Source organism: Amphiura filiformis, chromosome 6 (genome assembly GCF_039555335.1).
Source record: "Amphiura filiformis chromosome 6, Afil_fr2py, whole genome shotgun sequence".
Lineage (NCBI taxonomy): Eukaryota > Metazoa > Echinodermata > Ophiuroidea > Amphilepidida > Amphiuridae > Amphiura > Amphiura filiformis.
The window spans coordinates 25,503,476-25,517,192 of record NC_092633.1 but is presented as its reverse complement, the minus strand read 5'-3'; the positions used below and the strand labels follow the sequence as shown (position 1 = coordinate 25,517,192).

General features: G+C 33.8%; 1 protein-coding gene across 1 annotated transcript in view; it reads right to left on the bottom strand.

Annotated features, from left to right (window-relative positions):
* Positions 1-8,944, bottom strand: part of LOC140155184 (uncharacterized) — a 256,145-nt gene extending 247,201 nt beyond the window's left edge. The window contains exon 1 of the mRNA XM_072177919.1: positions 8,853-8,944. The gene's annotated coding sequence lies outside the window, so the exon portion shown is untranslated. The remainder of the gene's footprint in view (positions 1-8,852) is intronic.
* Between the last annotated feature and the right edge of the window lie 4,773 nt (positions 8,945-13,717).

The window sequence follows — 13,717 nt, the reverse complement described above, 5'->3', positions numbered from 1 at the left end:
TAAACCGTGGTCTTGAATTTCTTAAGAAGTCCTGGCTTAAAACTATGGTATTTTTCATGACAAAACATATCAATCTTTGATATTCTGAAGTATAAATTTGTTGGGCAAAGCGGAACATCGTTTATTTAGACTGTTTTTGCTACGGAAAATAGGAAAATTTTCCAATTTTGCGAGGGGTAAAATCTAATTGAAGATCTAATTTTTCTTCAGAATCATGTACATAAATCATGAATCATGTAGGCCTATGGTTAAATTGACTGTTTTTAAAAGAGTTAATGAAATACGAAAATTTTGAATGGCTTTCGGTCCATGTTTTGCTCATGGAGGTCAATGAGTGTAGCGCTTGGACGCTGACTCTAAGCCAGCTACGGCCCGTGCCCTGAGCGCTGACTGTCTCGTCTTGCAGTTCGTTCGTTTCGATAATTAAACAACCTCTTCTCTCGGAAGATTTGACTGGGAACGAAATGTATGCCAGGCGACATATTGCAAGGCCTCCAGGAAAGTTGTCAAATTTGATCTAAATCTTCTCTTGTTTTCCTATTCAATGAATATTTACAAACTCGTTGTCTTGAAAATCAGAATGCTGTGATGCTGCGATCGACCGGCCGTCTATCGCGAAGGAAGCCATGATCACAACTGAAGCGATCACGTGATGCGATCGTTTGATAATATGTTTGGTGTTTCCCAATCGCGGCGGGGTTTCTTTTGCTGCTGTGGGTTGTGTTATTGGAATGTGCATAGGCCTACGCTTTGGCTACGCGTATGCGCACCACCTTGAGGTAAACAACTTGAAATATTTGGGCAAAAAAATTGATATTTTCTCTTTAAATCACACTAAACACAGCCAAAATAAAAAGTCTCCATTAGTTCCATCCCCATTTAATCAGAGTATGATGAGCTAATGGCAAAATAATTCATATAATAATTTTCTATACACTTTCCCTCGAAGGTTGATACCAAATTTGATATCAAAAGTTTAATTATCGTGAGCATAGGAGCCATTGTTTGGAAATTCGTGCAATTTTAAAAATGACATAGGGAATTGTATCACGTAGTGAAGCTAGTGTGAGTGCCAAGAATTACGTCGCCTGAATAGGCCGGCAGGTTAAAGGTTTACCCATGCATGTCAAAATGCAAATCAAATACCCGCTCTTTCAATTGTGCGAGGCAAGTGTACAATGATTCCTGTATGGGTTGCTTCAGGCCACATAATAAGCTGATACCATGCATTGGCTTTTGCGTGGTCAATTCGTAATTTGTCATTTTTAGAATTGCACGAATTTCCAAACAACGGCTCCTATGCTCACGATGATTAAACTTTTGGTATCAAATTTGGTATCAACCTTCGAAGGAAAGTGTATAGAAAATTATTATATAAATAATTTTGCCATAAACTAATCAGACTCTGATTAAATGGAGATGGAACTAGTGGAGACTTTTTAATTTGGCTGTGTTTATTTTGTGGTAATAGAATAGAAATAAAGGGTGCAGCATTATCCTTTACATCAAATAATGTGTCCTCGGCAGTAAAAGCGTTGAAATAATGGGTTCGCTGCGCCTCACCCATTATTTACGTTTTACTGCCTCGACACATTATTTTTGTGTAAAGGATCATGCATTACCCTTTATTTCTTAAATAAAGGCATGATTATTGAAGTTAATGTTAGCTTTGTCAATTTCATATTTCCATTTTACAACACAAAGCGTATTGAAATACCAATTCTTTCTTTCTTTCCCCTCCTTCTCTACCTCTCTACCCTTCCCTTCCTGGTTCCCCTTCGAGCCCTCCCATCTCACCTGACAAACAGAAGTATGTGCTTGATTCCATTTAAGTGTAAGTTGGGACATGTGTAAACATTATAAATATTCCAAAAAATTAAGTTTTGAAACAAAATTACCAATTTCATATTATAAGATCGTACACTATGGCTTTAAAGTACCTACAGTGCTCAGCAGCTACAATACTGTGCTCTTAATCACAATATCTCTCCTGTGGACACCACCCCTTGTATAAAACCTAGCAACTCATAATACCCAACAAGTGTGAATCAATTTAAATTACATTAACTTCATTATGTCACAAATGTTAAGTGTCCATTTTAGCTACATGGAGACCATCTTATATCGAACTTTCTTCCCATTAATACATCATGTGCTCTAGATAATGGGTGTTGACAAATACAGTACTAATAGGAAAACAAGAAAAAACACATAAAACTGTCTAATAACCTACTTTTATCAGCAATTCTCCTTCGGGTTGCTCTAGTTTCAGAGTGTGTTGTCTGTCAATTTTGGCACAAGATATTACAACAAATAATGCATAATGATTGTTTTAATTTTGTCACACTATATAGAACTACTTTATGTGACCCAATCTGATAAACTCAGGCTAAAGTCAGAAATTTTGACAATTGTATTACTGATGTTGAATCCCCAGGTCTCTTGAAAACTTGCAAAATTATGAACCTTTTGTTTCCATTTTCCTGTGTTTTTTGTTGTTCTTTTTTTTCCTCCTCACTTTTTGCTTATACCTCGGTTTCATGGACCAGATCTGGTTAGCATAATGTGACATGATCTGGTCCGTGGGGGCCAAAGGCAGCAAATTTGAAATTGAGATAATGGCGTATATGGAGTAAAAAACAATAAAATACATAAGAAAATACACATCACAAAACCTCATAACTGTTTTCAGTATATGATAGCCTTATGTTACTACAAGGTAATAATGATAGTAACTCAATTTTCAAAAATGCCTCCTTTGGCCCCACACCACTCCACGCCATACATAAATTCTGCCAGTCACATTTCCCCAATATGAAATTTTTTTAAAGTAAAATTTTAATTTTAATTTTACTTCATTAAAGTTTGGCGGAGGCGGGGTTCGAACTCACGGCGGCGGACTGCTTTAGATACACTATGAACCCAGCGCCTTAGACCACTCGGCCACTTGTCTTCTTGGAATTCATTTGAAACTTATTTGAAGATATAATCGCAACTTCAACATAGGCCTACCACGTGACAAGCAAAGGCAGAAAACGTACCATATTTTGGAATTTTATTTACCTAAAAACATTTATGTGTATTATTAGCGCTCAATTATTGTTAACTGCGTGTTTTATACAAAAAAAATCCAATGATAAACATGATAACTGGGCGTCTGTATGGACAATACATTATATCGATTTTGACACGTGCTTGCGTCTCAGTACATTTCCATGGTCAGTAAAATACTATAGAGGAAAACCTACCATTTTCTTGTATACACGTTCGATGTTTTTATCAATAACATAAAAAATCCATTTTAGACCCCAAATGTTTTTTCAGGAAATAAAAGATTAGATTACCATAAAAAGCGAAACAGTAATCTTTTGCGGGTCTAATGTAATATTCACATAGGATTTTCAACGCTTTTTTCTATCCTTATTCTTGCTCAATTAAAAAAATATTTTGGCGTATATAAAATTGAAATAAAATTCTCTGCTTCTTAAGCGACATCAAATGTGCCACAATTGGGTATCACGAATCGTTATATATGATGTGCAGTTAATATTCATATTTTCTTTTATACAGAGGATGCTTCAGTTTTGACAGGAAAAATATTTTCTTGAAAACCCTCTCACTCGGTTATTTTAAAAAGGTAACCACGCTTCCCTAGAATGTGCAATAAATTAGCATTAAAATTTTTCTTATTCTAACAGCAAGCGTTTCTAGAATGTATTATGGCGAAATGTGGTGTACTTTGGCCCCATGGAGTAGATTGTGTCACATATTGTTTAAAAACACAATCAATGCTTTACTTAATAAATAGTATATCAGCTTGAATACCCTTTTTATTTACAGATTCCTTACTGCATTTTAGCTAGTTTTGTTTGTGAAATGCTTACACTTAGTTGTTTATATTGTTGTGCTCTAAACATAATTTTATATTTTGCTTGAACATTTACAATATGCGGTAAGGTTTTTTTTCATAATTCTGCTGCATTTTACTCTGATAACAAATTTTGCACATAAATAATTGGAATTTGCACAGATGAATTTGTAATAAAAAATTAATTATCTAATGTACTCACATGAGTGCCAAAATGCTTTAAGGGCGTACTACACCCATATATTGGTTTGATTGGTCTAAATAAATATTTTTTTCATTTATAGCTAGGCGATATATGCACGGATCATGTGAAATTTAAAAAAATATGAAAAAAAGAAGAAAAAAAGTGCTTTTAAACAATTGTAGTAAGTCATTTTAGCCCTATATATATTTTGTTTACTGTACTGTATCCAAACCATGATTTATTCTATTCAGCATGTTCAAGTAGGGTACATGAATAGAATACATTAAATCCTTTGTTATACTCTCTATAGAAAATCCAGTGGTGCATGCAAAATATATAAACACTTACACAATGGATGTATAGTCATTAGTCAATAATATTATAATGTGTTGTTAGGAGAAGAAAAGGCTATTAGGTCACCGTATGTCAGGTTATAGGTCAATTGGTTCAGGTCAAATTTAAGCATCAATTTTGAATACACATGTGAGAGTTTGTGATATCATAATGAGGAATAATTTTGATATTCTGTCTTTAACTGGATATATATCGAGAAGTGCAAGGTGGATATACTAATATACCTTGGGATGTAAATGGTGAGTACAATTAAGAATGCCTAGTTGAGATGGATTTCACAAATAAATATAAAATAGTTACCAAAATCACAAAAGCTAAGCTTACGGAAAACTACCCAATATGGTGGTATAGGTGACAAGAAATACAATTTTTTCAACATTGCTGTAGTATGGTTGTGGTAACCTGTTACCTGTGGCTTAATTAAGTTTCAGTGAAATAATGTCGCAAGTTAAAATACAAAATATAGCTCAACATTGAAAATAGAAGCATTTTAACCAGTTCCTTTTTGATAGTTGTGGAGCACCAAGTTCATGAAGTCATAAAAGAAATCAGGAACCACTTATTCCCATTTTACATATCAACTTTATTTCCCTAACGTGTTAGCAACACATATCCAAAATTTTAACGAAATCCGTTGATAGTAAGCTTTCCAAAATATAGTGAATTTAAATCATCAGTGATGTACCACCTTTTGGCTTCTACTTTTAAAAGCATGTAAGCTACGTTGATACCGATGCCACCAATCAAGCGAGAAGATTTGCCCTTCATTTTGCATACCACTTTGTCCAATTTTTTTTTTGTAATTTCTTCACAAAATGCAAAAAATGCAAAAAAAAAATCAATGGGTGTAGTACCCCCTTAATTACTGCCAAAATTGAAATAAGTGAAAAAGTATGTGGGCAGAATTATGTACTCGCCCAGGTTGGTTTCACAGCACCCCTAAACTGATATTAAAAAGGCAAAATAATAGAAATACTGCCAAATTTTTAGAATACCTAGCCGCAGTCTGTGCCCCTCATGGTCTTGACAAAGTGAGGCCAGCCCTGGACAAGTAAAACAAGCTCCCCTCTACATGGCTATTATACATGTATTTATACCTGGATAGCATCCGGTCTATGATAGTATGCACTAAAACAACAGAACCTGAAGAACACCTAAGTAGTGTTAAGAAAACCTAGTGAAATCAACACTCAGTCTTGTATAAATTGATAAAATGGACAAACATGGTCTGATAGTGTTACCATGGTAACAATGACCTGAAGTTGCTTTGCATGCTTTGTAGCATGCATGTTGGACATGCACTACTTCTTGCATCTATTTAACTCTTCACAATTCTTTGCAATTGGTTTTTAAATCAAAAGATTTACAGTATTATTTCATTTGATGACTTCCTGGGGGAGCCACTTAATATTCCAAGGCGAATATCCTGTTTGTGTAAAAAAGAATATAAAAGGGTATTTTTTATGGCCAAGCGATGTATGTGCATTCAGTAATGCACATACATCATTAACAAACACCCTGTTTTCATAGCGAAATTGCATATTTTTGAGACATTAAAATTACTCTTCCTTTCTTTCCGTATTTTATTTTTAAACATGAAGTACAATAAATGCACTCTGTCAAGAAGAAAAAAATTGACTTATCATAAACCAAAATCATATAATTACAAAGCTCTCTAACCACAGATCACCAGAACAAAAAATATCCCTTTTCAGTATTTTGGAAATTCCGGAATATGCTCATTTTTTATTTTAAAAGCAAAATACAAAATTTGTGAATTAATTATTTCAATTGCTTCTGTTATAAAACTTTTAACAAGGTTTTTTATACAAATGCTATAAATGCATTATATGTAATAAAATATTATTATCATACAGATATTTTATAACTACCACTACATGTATCCACTTTTTTACGACTCTCAATCATATATGTTGCATATTATGCCACTTATATAGGCCTATGCAATTGTCACTATGCAATTGTCCAGGTGCACCTCTCAAGCATAAAATTATCAAAAAATTGGATCTTTGGATTAAAGGAAGTGTCAGAAATTAGAAATTTGTGACACTTTTAAAAAACAAATTCAATCTGCATCAAGTTAAGCACATAACTGATGGTGTCTGTAAGAGCCCATACTACTTGCTAAGCATGGGTATATAGATTACAAATCATGTTTACAGTACTACTGCATAATTACGCATTACACATTTCAAGCACATATATCAGTTAAAAGCATTGTAAGCAATCTGTCAGATCAGATAATCTACAGAATCTAGATTTTTACATACATGTGCTAACATATCCTGCAACTGATAACATCAATAATCTATTAAAAGGGCATTTTGCGATCCACAGCCTCATCACCCCCCCCCCCCCACTTTTCTCAAACAAATTGAGATCTTTATACCACTGGAAACCTCCAGCTACATAATGTTCATGTATAAAACAATTTATGCAGATTAATTCATTTAGCAAAAACATTGTCAAATTTGAATTACGTTCTGGTAAACAAATTAGAACACTGGAGCAGTGTAATACACATAATCATGTATAACTAGCAAACGCAAATCGGAATCAACTGAAATTTTGGGAATTCTTCATGTCATAAAAAAACGGATGCTAGGGTCACGAAATACTCCTTTAATATTGGGTAAAATTTGACACATTGGTCAATGTTGAATGTAATGCTATAAATTCAGAAATTTATTAGAGCAAAGGAGATTTAGATTTGTTCAGCACTTAGGTTTTCTTCATTTTTGTCTTTTTACATTTGCCAAAATACCTAATGAGAAGTATAGACTTATCGATTGTTCACTTTTAAGCTACTCTTACTGATTTCAAACATTTTGTTATATCTGCTTTCAGGGCGGTGGACTATGTGCCTTTAAGTGGCAGCCTCTAATATACCCTAGCTCAAATCAATTGCAACACCAGCTGTCCTCCTAAGTATAACATCAACTTAAGCTTGAAGCTTAATGTTCTGGAGAATGACACAAGTTTAAAATCATCATTTATTTATAGCAACATGTCTGTGCACATTTTTTCTCAGATGGTTTTAACAATACCTCTTCATGATCGCATGCATAATTTAATAGAGCTTTTACCAGGCTTTTACTTAGCCCCTAAACAACTTAAACATATTTTGTAGTTCCCAAATTCTGTGATTTTTGTTGCAAATTTAAAGAATTTCTAACCAAATCTTGGTATGTTTAATCTATTTGCTTACACTTTGTTGATCTGATATATGAATAATTTTTTTAACAATCAACACATCTGTTTTCACATGACTATGAATGTTAATTGTCATTTAGTTTTTTTGTATTTTTCTGCCCTTGGGCAGTTATGTGCACATTGATTCTTTGTGGAAAAATCGCATTAGAAATATAATTATAATGGATGGGTATAGAGGAATGTATGTATGGATGCATGTTTTATGCACGTATGGATGTGTGCAATATTTGAAGAAAAAAAAATATTTACAATAATTGTTTGACCCTAACATGTACATGCTCATCCATGTGTATATAGATCCTTGATTAGACTTCACATTGCAACATATTTCTGCAGATTAACATAAAAACATACATGCCCCACATTTAGCCCATCCTTTTCTGTTAGTGTAAACACAGATTATAGAAGTCCTTCTATATTCTGTAGGGTAAAATAACTTAATAAGCAATTTAATTTGAAACATTTAGCAAGTGGGTCCAATTTCAAGTATTACATTGGAGAAAAATGATGTTTTCCAACCTTGGTGTGAAAGCGAACTGTTCATACGGTATCCAGTGTCATTTCCTTGATCCAACTTTTTGCCGCAGCATGCATGCATAATATTAATTATTCCAAAGCACATCAGATGCACATCACTTAAACTGTAACACCTACAAAATAACACCAAACACACATGGTAAACTCATCACAATTTGTCCCACCTTCCAGAACCCACCAAGATAGTAATTATTTAGCATCTACCGACTATGATCACTCAGGTGTGATCAACATCCTCTCTCTGCTTCATTACCAACTAAATCTTTAACTAAAACTAACATCAAAACAAGACCTCGGTTTAATTTGGCTCAAAGTGAACCGATGCAAGATGTGAGACTTATAAAATAATCACAAACCTAACATATAAATCATGGATAAAGGCTATTAAGTTGGCAACAACAAGATAACACATTAGTATATGTGATCGGTAAAGAGCTTTTATATTACCGACAGACTGATAAGGAAAAGAACCTGTGGCATAGCACTGGCAACACTGTATTGAGTCGTAAGATACAAGTCAAAATGTAGGCGTAAGAATTAATGCACATACACTCCTTGATACAACAGCCTATTACCTGTTACTTCTATTACACATACAAAAACAACACTACGGGTAAAATGATAATAAATACTACAAAATATAACAAAAATGTATTAAATTGATAAAATACTTACTCGTTTCAGACGAGTCTGATCATGCACACGGTCTGTGTATATCTCCCTCCACCCTAACCTTCTAGCATGCTGCTGCTATCTCGGTGAGAAATGATTGTCATAAGCTATTACAGTGCATTTAAGTACACATACACGTGCAACGGTAATATTCAACAGTGTTCTTGTGTGCTAGGCAGGAGACAAGCATTACCTGGCAACTCTGTCAGGCTCCTTTTTTCTTACACATGCCTTTCATGCTATGGTAATGGTGCTATTTCTTATTTATCTGCATCAATCACAAGAGATACAAACCCCTGGTTTAAATATAGTAATATGATGAAATGTCAAACTGTCATCTGATTAATGCTTCTACAGAAAAATTACTATGATTGTTCGTCGTAAAAGAGTTTTCTGAGATTTTTTCAAGGTTACTTTATTTTTGAGAATGAGTTAGCATGAATATAGAAAAGATATGTTTTAATAGATATCAGTTATATTCAAATAAATTTCTTATAAATTTGAAACATTTTGATTAAAAAGTGGCTGACAAATTCGCCAATATCGTAAAAATTATAACATTCAAACTATCCATCTTCAATGGTTTCCATGCATATGTTTAACCATGACTGAATGACCTCATAAAAATTTTCAGTGTTATTTCAAACAAACAAGAGGTATAATAAATTGACCTGTTTTGTGAATCTTATTGCACATATACTGGTATTCCATTTAAAATCCACACTACCCCTGTGGAAGATTTTGGAAATATCTTCCACAGGGGGAGTATGTTTTTCAAATGGAATTGGTCAGGGTTAATCATTTTGAAACTCATACTCCCCCTGTATTATGGCTTTAACTATATCTTCCACAACTGGAGTGAGTATTTCAAATGGAAGTTACCCAATTGTCTATTCTATTCAAAACTTACACTCCCTCTGTGGAAGACTTTAGCTGAATCTTCCACAGGGGTTGTGTGGATTTTAAATGGAATAGCACATTTGGATGATTTGTGTTTACCAGGATATCATTGCACACTCTTGAGCTGAAAGCGAGATTGAGAAGTGCGTAAAAAATAATTTACAATTTATTGATGTCATATTAAAATGAGTAGTGCCTGATGCTCTGTGGTTAGATATCAACTGCAGAATTCTCTCAAAATTTGGGAATCAATATTGGGGATGATTAAACTACTCCCTATTCCAGAAAAATACAGCACTAATTTATTTGAGATTAAAAAAATGCTGGCAATAAAAGTTTAATTTCCCTATTTGGCCAAATTTATGAATTATGGGCCCAAAACATGCATTTTTAGGTGTTTTTCATATGTGACAATCCAGTCTAAAGATTTCAATTTATGCATTCTAATTTTTGGAAAAGACATGTTTCATTCTTATAACCAATTATTTAATTAAAATAACACAAAAACATGAAAACAATAGCAAAATATTGGCAAAAACAAGATTTTGAATGCTTAGACTTGTTCCAAGTCTTTTATTTTTGTGACTTGATTGTCAGAAAACATGCCAAAAATGCATATGTTTGTTCTTTTTTCAAGAAATTTGTAAAATAGTGAACTTTTTCTTTTATCTCCAGTTAGTACTAAATGAATGATTAGGATTGAGCTATATTTCATTTGGCAGAACTTGATAATATTTTTTCAATTCCAAAAAATTAGTGCTGTATTTTTCTGGAATGGGGAGTAAGTTGTGTTGAGTGTATTTCAATTTTCAGTACATCATAGGCAGAGCATAGTGATCAAGCAACGGTGGAGTCAAGTATGCACCAGGCTTTATCTATGTTGCAAGCCATGTTTATACTTCGAGGGCCAGAGACAAGGGATTGCTATTTAGCCCATGAACTGAATGAATTGTATTTCAATGCAGGGGTAAATTCAAAATCTGAACATCTCCAGAAGGTGTCCAATGTGTTCAAATGTGACAGATTTTTAACACATCGGACATGCTCTGACTTTTTTTAGTGTCTTCATTGGAAACAGTTATCCATACAAAAACAGTATCCCCAACCCTTCAAATTGTCGGCCGTTACACATAGCGACGTTTTCGACATTTTTGATATTTTCATGAGTTTGGGCGGAGTAAGTAAGCAGACAACACTTCAAAATAATCAAATCTATGAATGCTGCTTCATTAGTGAGATAATTAATTAATCAACCTGGTCATAATTTGGTTATTTCAAATTGTCTGTTTCACATTGTTGCGTTGAAATACAATGGTGTTATTTGCGTCATACAGGGTTCAAAAGAAATAACTCCCCCCTAAAATTACAAAACATTTGTTTGCATAACTTGACATATATTTTGTTGATTTGAAAAATTCAAAAATCTGTGAATAGAGGAATCATTTTGCAACCCTTCCAAAGTTGTTTCATTTGCAAAAACAATATTTTTAGTAAAAAATAATCACATTTTCCAAAAATGATGCTTTCAGAAAAAGTTGCACTTTACGACATTACGTGCAAAACGTTCTCGATATTAATGTTAAGGTTGATTTTTAAATTTTTAAACCAAGAATTAAAATTCTTGGTTTTTTCCTTCACCTTTCTGTCTCTGATCCTTCAGGCACCCATGCAACTATAATTCAGTGCAAAATAAAGATTTGTTTATTTGTTTTAAACAGCAGTTGTTTAGAAATACAATGAAGTTATTTGCGTCATATCTCACAATGTGTAATTTAAGCCATTTCACATACTGACGTATTTGTTTCTTTGATGAATACTCAAATAAATTGAAGCATCTATGACTAAAATAGCATTTTTTACCAGGGGAAGGACTTTTCTGACTTTGGTGACGTCATCGAGTGTGATGTCAGGTTGGTCTCTAGCCATTTCCAAGAAATACATCACAGCTAACAACATCGGCTGATGACGAGGAAGTTCCTCGAAAGCGCTCTTGGTAAAGCGAAAATAGATAAGTAGTGTTGAAGTTTAATTTAAATTACTTTCATTTTATTACTACTACGTATGAATCTGCAGTTCTATATAGCATTTATATATATTAACTTGATGAATGTCTTCTTTAGACTGCACTGGAATAGGTTTTGTTCAACTAGATGGTATATTTTAAGAGTACTGAAACAATACATTTCTCAAAAACTTCAATGCCATTTTTTGCAAATACGTCACTATGTGATACGGCTGACGAAATAACTTGATATGATTCCTGGGCTTAATTATAAAATTGCTATTGAAAGATTTTCATCTTGAACAACGTCAGATGTGTTCTGAGAATTTAGCAGTGATAGATATTCAGACGATATCAAAATCAGGAGCTGTAACAAAAGATTGATGACATCCACAGAATTAGAGAAGGAGAACCGGGACTCCCTATACTGCCACGTACAATCGTGCCGTCAGCTATGGGGAGAAAATTGGGGGTATTCGGGTCCTCTGCCAACGATGTGCGGAGACGAACGAATACAATTCTGCGTCTCAGCTGAAGCGTCTTAGTACTCGCGAGCAGGTCGCATCAAGTGCGTCTCTCAAATGCGCCTTTCATCCATGTCGCGCTTGCATGACAACGAATGCCTCAAGTGCATTCCGAAGGAAACCGAATACCCCCAATTTGTGCTCTATGTCTGTATCAAGATGGTGGTCGAGTCCTGATTCTCTGCCTTTAATTCTGTGATGACATCCTATAAACAAAACTAGATTCCTTTCACGGCCATCCCCCTCCTTCCCTGCAAGAAACGTAATCCTAAAATGTTGAAATTTGGGCTTGTATACATTCTACAGAACCATGATTTTTGTACAAAACATAATTGAGTATTTTTACCTCTTCCAACAAGCAAAACTATTTTTGTTTTCATTTATAGGATATCATCAATCTTTTTGTTTGTTCCCTAAGGGAAATTTCATCTTCTGAGAGTGATGAGATGCTTAAAGCACATTTTCAGGACGGTCAATCAATCTCTTACATAAGCCTATAAATTTTCTTCCCTGTAAGGACAAAGTGAATTTCCCCTTTTAAGGACTCTGGAAATAAGATGAATTAGTTTTCTATGACCATGCTCTTCATATTACATACTTGAACTGTTTTTAAATAGTTTCAAATTCAGAAACTGCTCACGTAGTACCCCCACATGGTTCATACATAATATCTTCTATTGAGTCAGACAGAAGCATCCATATAAGGAGAAAACAGTCTTGACAGTACCCCATATCACTGGCATACTAAATATTTTAAGGCATGCCATACGGGTGTTTGTTTTTACAAGATCTTCAATTTTATCATTTTAATGCTGTTTATTTTCTCAGTAGTAAGAACTTTTATTTGGTCAAGGTTTTCTGCAAACAAACAAATAAAAAATGTACAAAATAATAATGAAAATAAACCTTAAAAAAGAATTAATGGATAAAACAAATAAAAATAATTTCATTTTTTTTATTTTAGAAACCTGCTTTCATTTATGTTATATTGATACTATTTCAAGAATCTTTCACAAGAAGGACTAAATCTGCACTCTGCAGAAGTTTTCTAAATGTTTCTTACTACTAGGCAGGAATATTTCAAGTTTCACATGTATTGACTGAATCAATGATATCACATATTCATTTATAGTACTACAGATAGCACTTAAATTATTTTTAGATCTGCTATATTTTTGTAGTCTACTACTTCTTTTTATAGTGTCCACACACGCCAGATACTGTGTTTCAGCCAGCACTGGACACAACTCTTAACAATATCATACCATTGCTCTCTTCAATTCAAGGTCCTCAGCTGAGCATTCTTGCTCCAATAGAAGACACTGCAATAGGTGCTCCATGGTTTATGGTTCAGTTCCACATACACAGATCATATCTTTGGTGTTTAAATATCCACACTTCTTAAGGGTAGACGAGGAGTTGTTGGTCGAAGCAACCAAAAA